This window comes from Equus caballus, chromosome 8, assembly GCF_041296265.1.
Source record: "Equus caballus isolate H_3958 breed thoroughbred chromosome 8, TB-T2T, whole genome shotgun sequence".
NCBI lineage: Eukaryota > Metazoa > Chordata > Mammalia > Perissodactyla > Equidae > Equus > Equus caballus.
Genome location: NC_091691.1, coordinates 77,800,095 through 77,817,931, shown reverse-complemented (window position 1 = coordinate 77,817,931; position 17,837 = coordinate 77,800,095). Strand labels below are relative to the sequence as shown.

The 17,837-nt window shown below is 48.2% G+C and overlaps 1 long non-coding RNA gene across 1 annotated transcript; it reads left to right on the top strand.

The window, feature by feature from the left end:
* The first annotated feature begins 6,357 nt into the window (after window positions 1–6,357).
* On the top strand, window positions 6,358–17,155 carry LOC138925413 (uncharacterized). The gene is made up of 2 exons (XR_011441529.1): window positions 6,358–10,613; window positions 10,820–17,155. It is a non-coding gene; the product is annotated as an uncharacterized lncRNA (long non-coding RNA).
* Window positions 17,156–17,837: the final 682 nt, after the last annotated feature.

Sequence of the window (17,837 nt, the reverse complement as noted above, 5' to 3'; positions counted from 1 at the left end):
ATTTGTTCATTTTTTCATTTGTAGTTGATTGTCTGACCTGCAGTCAGCACTCAGTGGTTGGTTGCTGCGTGGATAACTGAATGAAAGGGGTCTCTGGCCTTCAGAGGCCCCAGGAACGCCTGGGTAAGATTCTCCAAGTTCAGCTTTCAGAGGAGGAACCCCCAGGCGTTTCTGGAATTTAGTCAAATTGGATCAGCACATAGTAAGGACGCAAGGAAGCATGCAGAGGCCCCGCCCTCCGCACACATTCGCTTCATCCTCATGACCACCCACAATTGGCACCCTCGTCACCCCACTTTACAGAGCAAGAAACTGAGGCTCATGGTGAGGTGAGGACTTGGACCCAGCTCTCACAGACTCCACGGCCTTTCCCATACAGCTCTTACCAGCCCTTTATGGGCACTAAGTCAGGGGTAAAGGAGGCTCCATAATTAACCCTAAAGACAAAGCTTGGGCCCCACGAGAAGGAGTGCTGAGGAAGGGGAAGCCCAGGGGCCCCCCACGCCTGCCGCAGCCAGTCAGCACCTGGCACAGGCTGCGCTGGGGGCTAAGCAGGAGCTGCCTGCGGCTTGTTCCCTCCTCCCTGCAGGCTGCATGCCTGGGGCCGGGATTCTAACATTTTCATTGGCAGCCAACGTAGGCAGGTGCAGAAAACTGATATCACAGTAGGCATTCCCTCAGAAGTAAGCGGCTTGCATGTACAGGGATGCGATTGGGGCCCAATCTAAGGGACGCTGACTGTCTACTGCCCAGCTTGTGCTGGAAATCTTGCCATTGAAACTACAGCCTTTAATGTGTCACTGTTTCTGGCTTTCAAGAGTCTCCTATCAAAATATTTAGAAAAAGAAAACTGGATGTGAAGATGTGTGGAAGGGAGCTTCAGGGCAGAGGGAGATGGGGAAGGCACCTATACTGTGCCAGGCCCAGGACCTCTGCGCCAGGCATTTGCCACCGGATGTGGGATGCTGGACTCAGCCTTCCATCCCTGCCCTAGATGCTGATGATGGGTGGGGGGACAGAGGGGCGGTATGTGGCCCACCTGCTACCACTCACAACTTCTCGTGTCTCCCCAGTGCTGACCACAGCTTCCTCCTCCTCCCCTCTCCCAGCAGCCTCCAACCCACCCAGCTTCTGCCACCCGCCGCCTTCCCTCACAGGGCAGTTCAGCTCCTCCACGCTTACATACTGACCACTTCACTGAGCCTTCAGCTGTCAAGACTCACCCTTCTTAGAAGGCAGCAAGAGAATGGGAAATAATATGTTTTTTCCTGTTGCACACGTCATCTTCTTCAAAAGCTAGAACCGGGAATCCATCAGATCGAGATCTCTGACAGCCAAGCCTGAGCATGGTCAGCCGAGTCCTCAGGGTGAGGCCGACAGGTGGACTAGAAGCCCTGCTCCTCCCATCCCTGCCCCTTCCTCAGCGCTGTTTCTAGTTCCTCCCTTTCTAGAGGCGGTTGCAAAGCCAGGCCTAAGCTAAGGAATCCATCTCCGGCAGTGCGGCAGATTGGGGAGGGATGTCATTGGTCTTCAGGGACCCTTGTCTTCAGCGAGAGGAAGGGTGACTCCGCAGCGGTGGGCCTCACGCGCCTTCAGCTTGCTTCTTCTCAGGCTGTGGTCGTTTCTTTTTTTTTTTTTTTTTTTTGAGGAAGATTAGCCCTGAGCTAACTACTGCCAGTCCTCCTCTTTTTGCTGAGGAAACCTGGCCCTGAGCTAACATCCGTGCCCATCTTCCTCTACTTTATATGTGGGACGCCTACCACAGCATCGTGTGCCAAGTGGTGCCATGTCCACACCCGGGATCCTGAACCTGCGAACCCCGGGCCACCGAGAAGCGAAACGTGCGAACTTAACCGCTGTGCCACGGGGCCGGCCCCCGCCGTGGTCATTTCTATAGACCCACTGGCCCCAGACCAGCAACATCAGCATTACCTGGGAGCCTGTGAGAAGTGCAAATTCTCACATACCATCCTCACCTGACCTCCGGAATCAAACACTCTGGGCAGGCCCAGCCACCTGCGTGTTGACAAGCCTCCCAGTGCGTCTGAGGCACCCAAAGTTTGAGAACCGCTGTACTAGATCAGCTGTCCTCAAGTTCTTCTGTCGTCCACCCTTACCAGGGGACAAAAAGCTGTTCGAGCATCCACACAAGTTCTGATTATTTATTTTATAAATTATATCTATGGATTACAGTCATGCGTCGCTTAACGATGCAGATACGTTCTGAGAAATGTGTCACTAGGCAATTTCATCGTTGTGCGAACATCACAGAGTGAACCTATACAAACCTAGATTGTGTACCCTACTACACACTTAGGCTCTAAGGTACTAATCTTATGGGAGCACCATCATACATGTGATCCATCATTGACTGAAATGTCATCATGCAGTGCATGAATGTATTGTTATATTATATACAATGTAAAACATCCAAAAAAAGAAGATTTAAAAGGATGAGATAAAGATGAAATTAATTTTTTTTTCGTTTGGTGAGGAAGATTTTCCCTGAGCTAACATCTGTGCCAATATTCCTCCATTTTGTATGTGGGATGCAGCCACAGCATGGCTTGATGAGCAGTGTGTAGATCCACACCTGGGATCTGAATCTGCAAACCCCCCATTGCTGAAGCAGAGCCGGTGAACTTAACCCCTATGCCACTGGCCAGCCAGAAATTAACAATGTTTTTAAACATTACTCTCTCATGGCACGGTATGCACTTCAGGCATCACTCAACATGCATCCTTACAAATGTAAAGGCATATTTCATTTAGTCTTCTGGATAATTTCAATTTTGGCCAATTCTTTGTCAGATCTGCTCAAAGTACTACTGTTTTTACCTCATAACTTGGCTGACAGTGAGCTCATAGTAGGGCCAGGAAAAGGGTCAGCTCTGCCATTTGGGGCTGCTCACTGTGATTTCCATATTAGTGGCATCTTCAGTCCAAGGTTCCTTTTCAACAATGTTTTAAAGCCAGCGGTCCTTTATGTAAGAGCTAGTTTACTTAAGAATAGGGAATAGACTCTCTCAGTTCCCTTCGCTGGGCACATGTAAGCTGCAGTGAGCTGCAAAACTCAACTTGTGCCTCCCACACAGCTCCTCCCCGTCTTGGGGCCCCCACATGACAACGCGGGGCGCCAGAGTCCGGCAGCGTTCAGCATTAGTCACGGTGCATAGCTTTCTTTTTTGTTTTTGAAGTAAAACATTCAATAGATGGACTGTCTTCTTTCTTTGCCCCCACGGACTATTTCCCACACCCTCTGGGATGTGAGCCCCACTTTGGAGACCTCTGCCCCAAACTGAACACGGCGCCCCTCTGCTTCCCCCAAAGCCCACGGAGGCCTCTAAAGAGATGTCATCAGTCAAGAGGACCCACCAGGAGCTGTACAGTCACCCAGGGAAGGCTCGCCCGAGTAGGTACCCCTTCCCTCCACGACCAGCTCCCTGAGTTTCTGTTACCCCCGAGAGCTTGGCACCGGACTGTGGTGTCTCCCTGAGGCCAGCCTGGCAGGACCGGCTGCTGGACAGCACCAGGCGGGCCCCCCTCGGCCCTGACCCCGCGCCAGGCCCCAGCCTCCGGGCCTCGCAGCCACCACGCTGGGACCCGGGCATCCCCTGGGGCAGCCCCGCTGAGGACGGCTGACGCGGGAGGCGAGGGAAGTACAACGAGGGCCGCCCAGGCTTCCTTGTGGCATTTCTGAAATCTCATTTCCTGTCGCAATTCTGAAGCAGGTGCTTCTGTTTTTAAATACGTCTCCCGTTGCTATTCCGGTCGGGTGAGTCGCTAGTTTTTATTTTTCACTCTGGTGGAGACACAGTTAGCAGCCAGTCCCCAGGCAGCATCAGCTGTGCGGCAGAGGCCCCTCCCTCGGCCGGTCCCAGCCTGGAGACGCCGGGACACTCCGCAGACAGCTGGGGCGCCTGGGGGGTCAGGGGGCATTCCCTGGGGCATTAAACAGCTCTGGTGTTTTGGTTGAATCGCACATGTAAAGGGAGCCTGGCTCCACCCAGGACAAGCAAAACAAACACAAATGACAAGCCGTCCTCCGCCTAGCACCTTCCACCTTCCAGGACCTCAGCCCCACAGGGCATGAGAGCAGCTGAGAGACAAAGGCAGGCCGGAGGGAAGCAGTGAGGGAGATTCCCACAGGAAGGCCAGACCCTCACATCCAGGGGTTTTCAAACTGGGGTCTACAAACACCCGGAGAAAGCACCAGACACATTCAGGAGATCTGTGACTCCTCTATGAGAATTTTAATTTTCATTTGGATGCAAATCTTAAAACTTAATATAAATATGTTCCATATCATACGAAAGATCATCTCATAACTGTTTCTAGAGATTTCGGGGCCAAAGAGTATTGTAAAAAAGAATGGAGGAGCGGATTCTGTTCCTAAACGTCATGGTGTTCTGTACGAGCGAAATGTTTGCAATTTTTCCAGTAGAGGAAAGACATGGAAGAACAGCGTCATCGCACCACATGGCTAGTGTCATTGCCCGTCATGGTCACAGTGTTTGGGTTCAGAAAAATCACATGAGTTCCAGCGGTGTTCTAGGGACTTTTTTATTTCATTTGTACACTGGTTTTGCTTCTGGAGTTGTGTAAGAGCAATTAAAGTATACGAGGTTAAAATGATTTTGTGTTCATACTTAAGTAATATTATAAGCAAAATAATTTAAGTCAACCCTGGGGAATCATAAAACTTTTGGTTTCCTTTGTTTAAAAGAGGTTTGTACATGACTCAGATTTAAAAATCGTCACTTCAGTGTTTGAATCAGATAATACAGAATTACCTACAATGAAAGTTTATGCTGGAAGAATTCCAGAACTGTCTTTGAAGGATTTAGGACCAGCAGAGAGAGGGAGCACACGGGAGGTGGGAAGTGTTTATCACTTGTGTGTTGAGTAGGAGCTGAGCTTAAGCAGGGACTGCTTATTACCAGCATCATTACTTGTGCCTGAAATCTTAGTTTCTAGCGCTTTGTGGTCACTAAGTAAAAAGGGAATTTCACGCATGTGCTATTGCCTAATGAACAAAATGAATTACGATTTGAACGAACACACACACATTCTCGGGGGAGCAGCTGCAGGCAGGTGAAGTCATCATCCCGGGCTCCCCGCCTGCTCCACCTCCTCCCTGGGGAGGGCAGCTTTGAGCGCTCACTGGCCTCCCTCGCCAGAGGGCTGGGGGTCACTGGGGTGAGGTCTAGGTGTCATGGCCAGGAGGGCAAGGACCACAGCCCTTTGAGTTGTCTCTCAGACTTCCCAGGCGACCCAGTTCCCAGGAGCAAAACAAGAAACGTCTCAGTGCAAGAGGTTTACAGTCTGAAATCATAAGTTCCTGCAAGTCAGTGAACAAGCCCATGAGGCGGCTAGGTGTGCCTGCTACCCGAGGCGTGGGGACCCCAGCGAGGAGCAAGTCCAATCAACAGTCCTTCTGGTGCTCCCAGCAGAGCCGGGAGCCAGGTGCCAGGTCCCCTCGGGACAGAAACCCCAGAGATCTGGGCTCTCCACCTTCTGAGACAGGAACCTGCTAGAAGCTTCTCACTCAGAAGGGGGTGGTTGGTAAAGGAAGATGAAAAAAGGCCGGCAAACAGACCCAGACACAAACAGAGCGAGCAAAGCACTGGGGAGTGATTTTCCAAAAGCCAGATACCCCAGGAGCAGGTGGGGTTGGGGGCATTTCCAGGGAGGAGAGAGGGGCTCACCACCACTTCCTCTCGGCTGAGAGATGGTTTGACCCCACCCCAAGTGTACTCGTTTGCAGGGGCCTCCATAACGAAGTACCACAGACTGGAGGCTTGAACACCAGGAATTTGTTTTCTCACAGTCCTTGAGGCTGGAAGTCCAAGATCAAGGTTTGTTTCTCCTGAGACCTCTCTCCTGGGCTTGCAGGTGGCTGTCTTCTTGCTGTGTCCCTACACAGCCTTTCCCCCGTGCATGCACATCTCTGGTGTCTCTCCTTCTTATGAGGACAGCAGTCCTATTGGGTTAGGGACCGCCCACATGGCCTCCTTCGCTGCCAGTAATAATTAACCTTAATCATTTTGTCACCGCCTACAAACATAGGTTCTTTACCCACCACACAAGAGAGGCCAAATAAAAACTGGAACACCAGGCTTATGGCAAGGAAAGGGTTTTTATTTCGGATAATATCAGCCGGGAGACGAGAGTGAGCCCTCAAATTTGTCTCATTGGGTCTTATCTCCCCAAAAGAGGGGAGGCGAGGGGTTTTAAAGGTTTGTGAGGAATGTGGCTGCTTAGAGAGGCGGGGCGGGGGGGGGGGGGGCGGGGGGGGGGGGGGGGGGGGCGGAGTCAGTGGCCTTGATGGTCAGAGCTTTCCCACCAGCCTGCATTCCGCCTTGGGGTGCTGTTTGCAGGAAGGAAGAGGAGAGGGTAAGGAACCCAGGTGGGTGACCTTGGCTGTTTGTCTCCGTGGCAGATAGTGGATTCTGGAGCCAGGGAGTAAGCAGGGAAAGAGTGCTTTGGTTTTAACCCCATATATGCTGGGTTTAATGTAGGGGAACTGATATCAGGGCCAGCATCAATTTCTTCTTAAAAGCGTTGTCTCCAAATACAGTCACATTCTGAAGTATTGGGGGTTAGGACTTCCACATATGAATTTGGGGGGAACATAGCTCAGTCCCTAACTGCAAGACAAAGGCATTGCACGAGGTGTGGAAGTTCTGAGCTGTATCCTCGTCAGTGAAGATGGTGCTGGACCCCCACCTGCAGTGGCAGCTTCCTTCGTATTCATAAGGAAACTCTGGAATGGCCATAAGAGACAAGAATGGCCTGTCTCTCACCCTTCCTCAGCCTCTGGCAAGAATGGGCTCACTGTGACCTTTGGCCCAGGCTTCTGTCTTTGAACTACAGGTTATTGAACCAGCACGGAGCACTTGTTGTATTCATCTTTGTGAAAGTGGAACAAAGAGACTATTTTCATATTGACCTGTAGAGGCTAGGTAGGCCCCAATGGCACTGGGCCCTGGGCACTGATCCAAAGTCTGCTCAGGACAGCACAGGCCACCTCAGGTGCCCTTTTGGACTGTGTTTACTCAGACAGCTGAGCAATACGTGCAGCTTCCTGGACTGGCTGGCACACACACCCAATACAACATCACATGCTGGGTCCCTGAGTCCCCTTTCCCAGCCACCACAGATGCAGAAGAGCTATGGGATTTCAGCTACTCCCTTAGCAGCAATACCTGCCTCCAGACCTGCTCGACAGGTCTTCCTCAAGTAGAGTGCAGTTCATAGCTTCAGACTTCCACTTTCATTTATGACAGAATAGGTAATCAGACCATTTGTTTCACCAAGGACAACTGGGAAAGCGGGAGTAAGTATGAAATTTCTTGAAGGCATCAGAGAGCTAACATGAGAGTGAAAAACTACTGGGTCAAGATCTCATGGAGAGCAGAAGCTCAGGTAGGTAAGGCAGGCATTCAGAGCTGGGGAGCGTTTGCTGATTACATGGAGGGCAGATGAGAGACAGAAGTAAGCTTCACAGGCTGCTGGGCAGGGAGACATGGCGACAACAGCATGTATATCAGAAGTGGAGTAAGTGGAATTAAAGTTTTCCTAAGGTATTCACATTGTCTAAGAGGAGGTAAGAGTACTAATTTCTTTTAGAGTTTGATAACTCAAAAAAGTGTTGTAATCTCCCTGTTTGACCACTGAAGATCATATTTTTTAAAAATATAATTGCCAAACTAAGAAAGGAAAAAATGAAATAATTTAAAAAGAAGTGAAGAAGGCAAGAAAGAAAAGAAAAGGAAACAGACTAACTGGGACAGAAGGAGAGCAAATACTGTCACATGTCACTCAATGACAGGGATACATTCTGAGAAACGCATCATTAGGCAATTTCATCATTGTGCGAACATCGTAGAGTGTACTTACACAAACCTAGAGGGTACAGCCTGCTACACACCTAGGCTCTATGGTACTAATCTATGGGACCACCGTCATATATGTGGTCCCCATTGACCAAAACGTCATTATATAGCGCATGACTGTAACAACATTTAAGCTCAAGCAAATCAGTAATTATATTAAATGTAATGCAAAGGCCCTAAATGCTCCAATTAAAAGATAAAGATTGTCTGATTTGATTAAAAAAAATTATAAGCTGCTTACAGAAAGCACACCTAATATTAAAAAATAACCAAAGGTTAAAAGTTAAAAGTATAGAAAAAATATGTAGCAATCAAAAATCTAAAGAAAGTTGAAGTAGCCATATTAATATCAGAAAAAATAGATTTAAAAGCAAGAAGTATTACTAGAGATAAAGAGACATTTTATAATAATAAAGGTTTGATTGATTAACCAGAAAGATCGAGCAAATCTAAATTTGTATGTACATGATAAAATAGCCTCAAAAATGTAGAAAGCAAAATGTTTACAACTAACAGTAAAAATAGGCAAACCCCAAACTACAGTTAGGATATAGCAACACGTTTCTCCCAGAAACTTTAGGAAAAACAAACAAAAATCTGAAAGGAATTGAAAAGGGCACACCACTTAACTGGAGAAATTGACCCAAAATGACTAAGACCAAGATATAGTTTAGTAAAATATTGGACTTTAAAAATAAAAAAGAGAGGGGCCAGCCTGGTGCACTCCACTTCAGCGGCCTGGGTTCACAGGTTTGAATCCTGGGTGCAGACCTACACCGCTCTTCAAGCCATGCTGTGGCAGTGTCCTACATACAGAATAGAAGAAGATTGGCACAGGTGTTAGCTCAGGGCCAATCTTCCTCACCAAAAAAATAAAATAAAGTGACCATAAAAAGGAGAAAAATCCTTTGGACATCAAGGCAAAAAGACCAAATAACTTATCAGGAAAAGAAAATTCAATTGCTGAAAAACATTTCAATAGCAACATTTTTTGCCGGAAGAAAATGGGTAACATATTAAAGATACTCAAGGAAAGAAAATGAGAGCCAAGGGCTTTTTCTCTAGCCAAACTGACTCTTGAATATAAATATCACAGACAACAGCATGCGAAAATTCAGGGAAGATTGGTTCTATAGCCCTTAGGAAACTAGCAGAGACTGAAGTCTAGACAACCAAAAGGACAACCGTGTGTGTGTGTGTGTGTGTGTGTGTGTGTGTGTGTGTGTGTGTGTGTGTGTGTTTGTAAAGCTAAGACTACATGAGGGATATAAAAGAGAGAGAATAATGTGTATTAACTATGTGCTCCATAAAAAAAGAGGAGAAGGAGGTGGATGGGGTTGGAATACACACACAGAGTGATCTTTTTAACCGTTTTCACTGACTAAATTTTGACAGTAGTGTACCATTTCCCACTAAAAGAAACCAGTGCTTCCGGGAGAAATGTCTGGGACAAGAATGTACAAGCTGAGCCTGGAGTATCTTTTCACAGGGGCTGGAAAAACAGCTAACAAAGACACAGGAGGCAAGTAGAACTCTAGTCGGCCAAATATGGGACAATTTAGAGATCAAGGATAATTAGTGAAATGGATGAAACACATCAACCGGATTCTGTTCTCTGTGCACAACTAATACATATATATATTTTTTCTTTTTCTTTTCTTATCCCACACAAGCAAACAAATGAGCATTCCCCAGATTTGAGGAGCTCTCAATGAACAAGTCAGTATCTGGCACCTTTGAGAGGCTCTTTTGGAAACAGAAACTGTACCTTAGACCCTCTCTAGCTGTGGAGGGGAGGGGGCCCAGGAGGGAGGGGGGAAAGGATTAGGAGATTAAGGATAAGGTCCTACGCGGGGACAAGATGCACTTTTTCTTTTTTGCTTGCTTACAGCGTGTTTATTTGTATGTTTGTTTGTTTTACAATATATTGAGTTGATCCAAAGGGCTTAGAGTCCAGTTGGGGAAATATGTATTTGTGAGTAAAAATCTGAGAATTCCTGGTCGATGAATGTTCTCACTGGCAATGAATCTTAAAGACATCACGGGCAGTAGGAGGTAAGGAGGGAGGGGTGCTGTTTCTCAGTGCTGGAGTGGAGAGACTTCGGGGTCATGGCAGAAAATTTGGGTTTACATCTTGGCTCTGCGTGACCTTGGAGAAGTTTATTCCACCTTTCTGCAACCTCGTCAGCAAAGGAAGCCCCCAAGGCTTGCACGGAAGCTCTCTGTCAACAGGAAAGGCCTGTGGGTCCCCTGGTTAACAGCTGAGTTTCCCTGCAGGCAGGAGGGGGCAGGGGAAGGGACAGAGGCCCAGGAGATACAGCAAAGAGGGAGAAAAAAGGCAAAAGAATCCACAAAAGAGCTCTAAGAAATCAAACAGGCAGGCAGGGCTGTCTGCCTCTCAGAAGGGGACTGGTAACTGTCCTGGGCCCAACGGGGCCAAGATGGTCCCGAGTCTGGCAAGTCACACTCCCTCCCCACCCACCTGCCTCCCCCCTTGGGCCTTCCTTAGCTTTTAGTAAGAAGGCTGCAATGAATTCTGTGCCCCTGTGAGGGATCTAGTACTCCAGTGAAAAAGCCATGTTTAATTAGTCCTAAGTCATCAGCCAGCCTGTCAGGGTCTACACTGATTGAAATCTGGCCCCGGAAGCCTGCTCCTCCAGACTTATGCGTGCACGGACTGATGAGTCCAGCTATAATGCTGCCGTCATTTTCAAGGTGAGTGACTATAAAGGATCTTTTTACTCATCAGCAAAACGGCCTGGGAGGAGGGGGGAAGAGGATGTGCGTATCAAGAAAGGACAGAGGCACTAGGCTTGAGAGAAATCCTTAAGACACACAGGGTGGTTGTACTCAAATCCCACCAGCTTGGCGTCTCTTTTCTTTTTCCATTTTTTTTTTTAATTGGAAAAATCCAATTTCAGATTCATGGTTTGAGTCCTGGAGGAGCTGCAGTAGACCTGGCCGCCGTGCGCTTCTGCTCCCTAATCTCTCTAATGGGTCTAGAAGGCCTACTGCTGCGTTATGGAGAAAGAAGCAAAATCGTGCAAGGAAAGCACTTCGTAAACGCAGAAGTGCTAGACGTTATTAGTTCATTTCTTCAGAGAGCCTCCGCAGGACCACTGACGGAAGGATTTGCTAAACAAATGAAAGCTGTGGCCACCTGGACTGGAAGGAAGGTTTCGCCCAGAAAACAACTCTCCTGCGGTTCAAAGGAAACATTTGACCTCATCGTAGATTATTCTTAATCACTTCTTCTCCCAGGTCACCCAAGAACCCCTGCCTGGCAAGGGCCACACTTTGCCACGGGTGTGTTGGAATGTCCCATAGTGCACAGCTTTAGAAACGGGATGCTGCTGGCCTTTCCCAGAACCTCAGCCGGGAACCCCACCCCAGAGCCTTCCATGCATCAGGGCCTTTTGGATTCGAACCGGTCCTGAGCCTGGTTTCCTGCCGGTCGCTGGGAGGCGGGATCGCAAGTGATCTGACCACAGCTCGCTCCGTGTGTGTCCTTCGGCGAGTCCCTCAGCAGTAAGCTCTGGGAGCCTCCGGTTGTCATCTCTACAGCAGGGAAATGATGATCCCCTTCTCACAGGGCTGCAGCGCGGATTAAATAATTCACACAGAGCACTGAACAATACCTAGCACTCAGGGAGTCTTCAAAACGTATTAGCTAATTCACTCAGAAAAAAAAAAGGCAAAACTCTAAGTGAAAGGCTTGTTTCTCAGAGAAGCTGAGAAGCCCACGGCGGCCTCAGGTGTGAGCTTCAGTGCCAGGCAGGTTCTCCACATGAATGATGCCTTTTCTCGTTCCAGCACATTCCAGGCCCGAGAAAGGGTGGTATGATGGGTACATTGGCCCGCTGGGCCTCAGGCTTGAGGGCTAAATTCATGTGGAGGAGCCAGGAACGGCATGTCACCAACGTGGATGTAACTGAACTCGTCCACCCACACAGCTGGAGCTGCCAGGGACTGTGCTCCAAATGGAGGGGCTGCGAGGAAGCCAGCCAGTCCCCTTCACACGCGCCCTGCTCACTTTATCCACATTTAGATGCTATACCAAGCATCCCGCGGCACATGCAGAAGAGTGGGGACTCCCAGCCACAGCCACCCTGCCCCAGGCGTGATTTGGTGTTCAAGCTTATTTATGGGAATCCATGAGTTCATTTCAAAATGTCAAATGATCCTGGGGACTAATGGCCCCTGCTGTGCGCAGTCTCTTCACAGAGGTTGTCTTTCTGGGCTCCGAGGGCCTCTGCAGTTCGCAAACATCCAGCTGGGCATCTGTTGCAAGAAGCTACTATGTCATCAAATCACCCAAAAAAGTCAGGGAGCCCTGCTGAGTGAGCACTGGGGAGTCTCAGCCAGAGGTGCATCCCCAGGAATGGGGAGGGGGGTGGTTGGCAGATGGGAACATATAAATTCAGCAACCCAGAAAAAATAACCAGTGCATTGGACAAGCGGGTCTCATGGGGTGTGCTCAGAAAACAATTTTATTATTTTACAGTTTTTGCCCTAATTTCCCCACTGAAACTTGCTCTGTGGGGCTAGCTCTCATCTTGCCCGTAAGTGAATCTCTGGCAGGTTCTGTGCCCCTCCTGATCACTCCCAATTTTAAAAAGTCCTCTGGTCACTGTTTAAAAACTTTTATTATGGAAATTTCCACACATGACCGAAAATAAAGAAAATGGTATGCTGAACCCCAATGTAACCAATCACCCAGCTTCAACAATTATCAACAGTCGTGTTTGTTTTATCACTTCCCATCTCCCCCCAACACACACTTTGTTTTTCTGGGATGTTTTAAAGCAAATCCTCTGAGTACTTTTAGAAATGAAAATAACCTTTGTTCCACAATGAGTAAGCCCAGCAGGGTGAGATAATCTGGGACTTCCAAACTCCACATCAAGCTAGGGCTTACCGTCCCCCTAGGGCTGCTGCAGGCTGGGGGCCTGCCTTTCCAAAGGGGCCTGGGTGGGTGTCTTCTCTGTTCCCTACCTACGTCTCTCCTTTCCTGCTGCTCACAGCTGCCCCTGGCTCCTGCAGGGGTGGGGTCAGGGACAGGGAGATGTTCCCGCTGGCTCTCACAGGCTACGGGCAGTGGTCAGCTGCATGTCCCAGGAGGACTCCCCATCTCTCCCCTGCAGCTCTTGCCTACTGAGCACTGTCCCCAGAGCCAATGGATGGAGGGTGAAAACAGACACATGATTGCCTGGGTCAGAGAGCAGTGGATGCTGGGTAAACTGAACATGGGGTGGCTGCCCTTCACCAAGAAGACCTTTTTTCAGTGGAAAGAAAAATTAGGTGGGAGGAGGGGAAGGTATATGCTGCCTTCACCCACTAGGTGAACTGCAGGATTCTCTCTCCTGCTTAGGTGATTAGCATCTCACACGGGATGTGAGAATCATTGTTGCTTCTTGCCTTGGAGCTGTGCTGTCCAATATGGTAGCCACTAGCCATGTGGCTATTGGGCACTTGAGATGGGCTGTAAGTGTGAAATACACACTGGGTTTCCAATCATGTCAAATATCTTATTAATAGTTTTTTATATTGATTACATGTTGAACTGATCATATTTTTATATATTATATTAATCACATGTATTATTAAAATTAATTTTACCTATTTCTAATTTTTTAATGTGGCTGCTAGGAAATTTTAAATTCCATCTGAGGCTCACATCATGTTTCCGTTGGTCAAGGTGGCCTTAGAGACTCAGCTAAAACCATGAGTGAAATTGTTGCATTTTTATACTATGTTACCAAAAAAATTGGTCCTAGAGCCAATGAAGATTTGATCTGGATGAACGTCTAGTTGGACTCCTTCATTTTACATGACAGAACCGAGGCCCCAAGAGAAGTGACTGGCTTGGCTTAGGGTCACCAAATGTCACTGCAGAGCACATAGCTATTTCAACCTGCTCCTGTCAAAAGATGGCTGCCAAACTTCCGGAAAATTCTTCATATTTTATGCTTCAAAATGAAGTATTTCAGATGGCAACTGGACTTTTGGTGGTGAACACAATGTAGTCTATACAGAAGCTGAGATAGAATGAGGTACACCTGAAATTTATATAGTTATAAACCAATGTCACCTCAATAAAAGTAAATAAATACTGAAGTATTTCAGAGTCTCATAGCTGCATGACAGCTGGGCGTGCAGAGGGCAAGTCCACAGACCTTTCTTGGGGCCAGTGGAAATGGCTGTGTGTACGCCAGCAGACAGCACAGGGCCCTGAAGCGGTCTGGGTCTGAGGTCAATGAACTGGCAGCCTGAGCCCTAAATCTGGCCAGCAGATCTGTTTTGATTGGCCTGAGATGTTTTACAATTTTTTGAACCATTTGCCAACATTTCAACATTAGGAAATGTCAATAAAAATACAGGTTCCAACTTCTCCAGAAAAATTAGACCTGGTGACACTAGGCTCGCTTTCCTGCCTGACAACAGCCCGCTGGCACTCTGCAGGGGCTGCCCCTTTGGATGTGATGTCACCTGCTGGATTCCCCACAGCTCCCACCCTGCCATCCTCTCCCTCACAGGGGCCCAGAGCGGTTGACAGCTGTAATCAAGTTGATCCCCAGTTTTTCTTAGACAGAGGAAAGAGGAAAGTGAAGTGGTTTTCATACCTCTGTCTCTATCAAAAGGTGAAGACATAAACGCTAAGCCAAGAGGGTTTCATGTTTCAGGAGAAAAAAATCTTTTTTTTTCTTTTGAGGAAGATTAGCTCTGAGCTAATATCTGCTGCCAATTCTCCTCTTTTTTTGCTGAAGAAGACTGGCCCTGAGCTAACATCCACGCCCATCTTCCTCTACGTTATATGTGGGATGCCCTCCACAGCATGGCTTGACAAGCGGTGCATAGGTCTGCACCTGGGATTCGAACTGGCGAACCCTGGGCCACCGAAGCAGAACATGTGCACTTAACAGCTGCACCACCCAGCTGGCCCCAGAAAAACTCTTTTACCCAGCTGTTCCACCTATTTGCATCACCTCCCTCCTCACCATGGCCACTTGAGACTGCTCTCTGACCTAACTTGTTTCTGCTGCATCCCACAACAAAAGGGAAAGTGGCCATTTTGCCCATTTTCCATGAGGAAACTGAGGCGCTGAGAGATCACCACCCACTGAATACAAGGAGCTGGCTCTGGAGCGGGGTCCCCAGGGCCAGGGTGTCCTGAGGTCTGGGGCTTCTTTCCAGCTCTCTGACATTCCAGGACCGAGTCACGGGGATCCATCAGCCAGGGCTGCAGGTGCTTCTCCCCAAGGACTGATAACGTACCTCTGGGGGGCAAAATTCGATACAGTCAGCCTCCCCATGGCTTATTCCAAGAGCCACATCCAGGCGCAGGAGGGAGAAAGACTCAAATTAAGCCATGCTGAGGGCAGGAAACGACCGAGAGGGCGGTCACCGCTGGCAGGATGGTCAGCTTGGCATTTCTGTTACTTCTCCAGGTATCAGGCCATCTTTGTCCCTGATGGCATCCTACCCTCCGGGCCCTGGAGCCCAGTCCTGTCTCCCAGGGTGGGGGGCCAGCCACCCCCAGACACTCCAGCTTTCAGGACAGGTCCCAGCAGTGTCCCAGACAAGGCCTGCCGCATGAGGCTGGCACCCTAAAGGGCACAGGGCAACCCCCAGAAGCAGGGGCCCTCTCAACTCCCCCACTGAAGGGCTAGGAAGCTTTTCCTTGTCCCAGGAGACCTATGGGCTGTTTCTTGTTGCCAAATGAGCAGGCAGGAGAGGGCAGGCTGCCTTGGGAGGGGAGAGAATTGGGGTTTAGTTAAAACTAAGGCTGTTTATTTGTTAAAAATTAGTCTACTTTATTGGGGTTGGGGGTAAGACAGGAAGTGACAAGTGCCCAGCAGGCAGATGCCCCAGAAGCTGGCAGAAGCCCATCATGGAAACAGATACTTGCCAACGCCTGCCGGGTAAATGGCAAAGGATGTGAGCCCTTCATTTCACTAGGAAATGAGTGGAGAGGACCATCTGGGAGTGAGGTGGCCTGAACTGCTTGGACCGGCCAGGCGAGCCTCTAAACGCAGGATCCTCATTGCTTGCTCCCTTGGCCGTCACACATTCACACTTACATTTGCTTGTTTGTTTGTTCCCCTTTGTCTGTTAGTTTACAAAAAAGTACCATGCACAGATACGGAAAGATCGGCAAGTGAAAAAAAGGAGCAGGAACAATGCGTTTAGAATGCCACTTTTACGGGAGAATGAGGAAAAATAAGTATATTATTCAGGTTTGCTTGGATTTCTATCAATAAAATATGGAAGGATACACAAGAAGCTAACAAAAGTGATTACTGGGGGACAAGGTAGAAGGAATATATCTCGAAGTATACATTTAAAAAACAAAATGAAATTTAAAATAAATTAAAAATACCACAAACAACTTCATAAATGGTTTAAAATGCAGAGGAGGGAAACCCACCCTAACCCTCCTGTTGTAAGAACACAGATATATTCATTGATGCTTTTATATTGTATGGATACAATCAAAGGGCAATAAAATTGTTCTCCTAATTGTTTCACTGAACATCGTAAGTGTTGCCCAGGTTGCCAGGTAGAATTCACCTTGGTTGGATACATAAAATTCCATCAACTTCCTTGTTTCCAAAGACCCACCATCTTTGTTTCTTTACTTCCGAAGCTAACAAGGTTGATCAGCTCTAAAGCTTGTCACTTAGCACGGTCATGGCTGCAACCGGGGTCAAGGGAAGAACAAAACAGAGACCTGCCAGTACACATGCAGAGAAACAGAGCCAGGACCCCCGCCCTCTCCTCAAGGCCACTGTGATTGTTCATTGACGGAACACTGCCTGAGCCCCCACAGAAGGGTTTTATCTCCCCTTAGAGCTAAGAGTTCTTTAAGATCTGTTTACTTTTTATTTTGAAATAATCATAGATTCACAGGAAGTTGCAAAAATAGAACAGAGAGGTCCCATGTACCCTTCACCCAGTTTCCCCCAGTGGTTTCATCTTACGTAACTATTGTACAGTAGCAAAGTCAGGAAACTAACTTTGGTACACTAGGTGTAGCGCTATGCCATTGCATCACACCCACCACCCCCATCGGCCCTACAAAAGTTTCCCTCGTGTTACCCCTCCCACCCCCATCCCTAACCCCTGGCAACCGATAATCTCTTCTCCATCTCTCTAGTTTTGTTATTTCAAGAATGTTGTATAAATGGAATCACACAGAGTGTGACATTTTGAGACTGGCTTTTTGCGGACTATTGCAAATAAACTGTTATGAACATTCATGTACAGGTTTTTGTGTGGACCTAAGCTTCCATTTCTCTAAATGTGCCATTGCTGGGTCAGATGGTAAGTGCCTCCTAAGTTTTTTAAGAAACTGCCAAACAGTTTTCAGAGTGTCTGTAGCACTTTACATTCCCATCAATAATGTATGAGACGTCCTCATCAGCATTTGGTGTTGAGCATATGACACAAGCGGGCCAATCAGAGCTTTTCCCGGCCATTAGCTAATGATGTTGAGAGAGCCAACTTCTTTACTGGGGCGGCTAATTGTGAGGTGCATTAATCATGTCCTTTTATTTCCTGTATTTCTGACTCTTTGACATCTAGGGCCTTGTTGACCCTGGAGAGACTGCCCTCCCAGAGCTAGCCAATTCCTAGAGATAGCAAAGGATTCTCCTGCAAGCTTGCCTTTCATATGCTAACGAACCAATCCAGAGAGCACAGCCCACCCTCCAGCCTCCTTTATTGGGCTCTTACCCTGGGGGCCACTAGTCCTCTGCCCTAATCAAGCCAGGGCAGGCATCAGACACCTAGAGGCAGCCCCTACACCCCAGAGCTCTCTGAAATTATTCAAACTAACCAAACCAACCAATCCTAAACCTGCGTAGCCTGCTTGGCCCACTTGCCCATTCTTTCCCACAAAAACCTCAATAAAGGCTCTTGCCCACAGTTTCCTCCTGA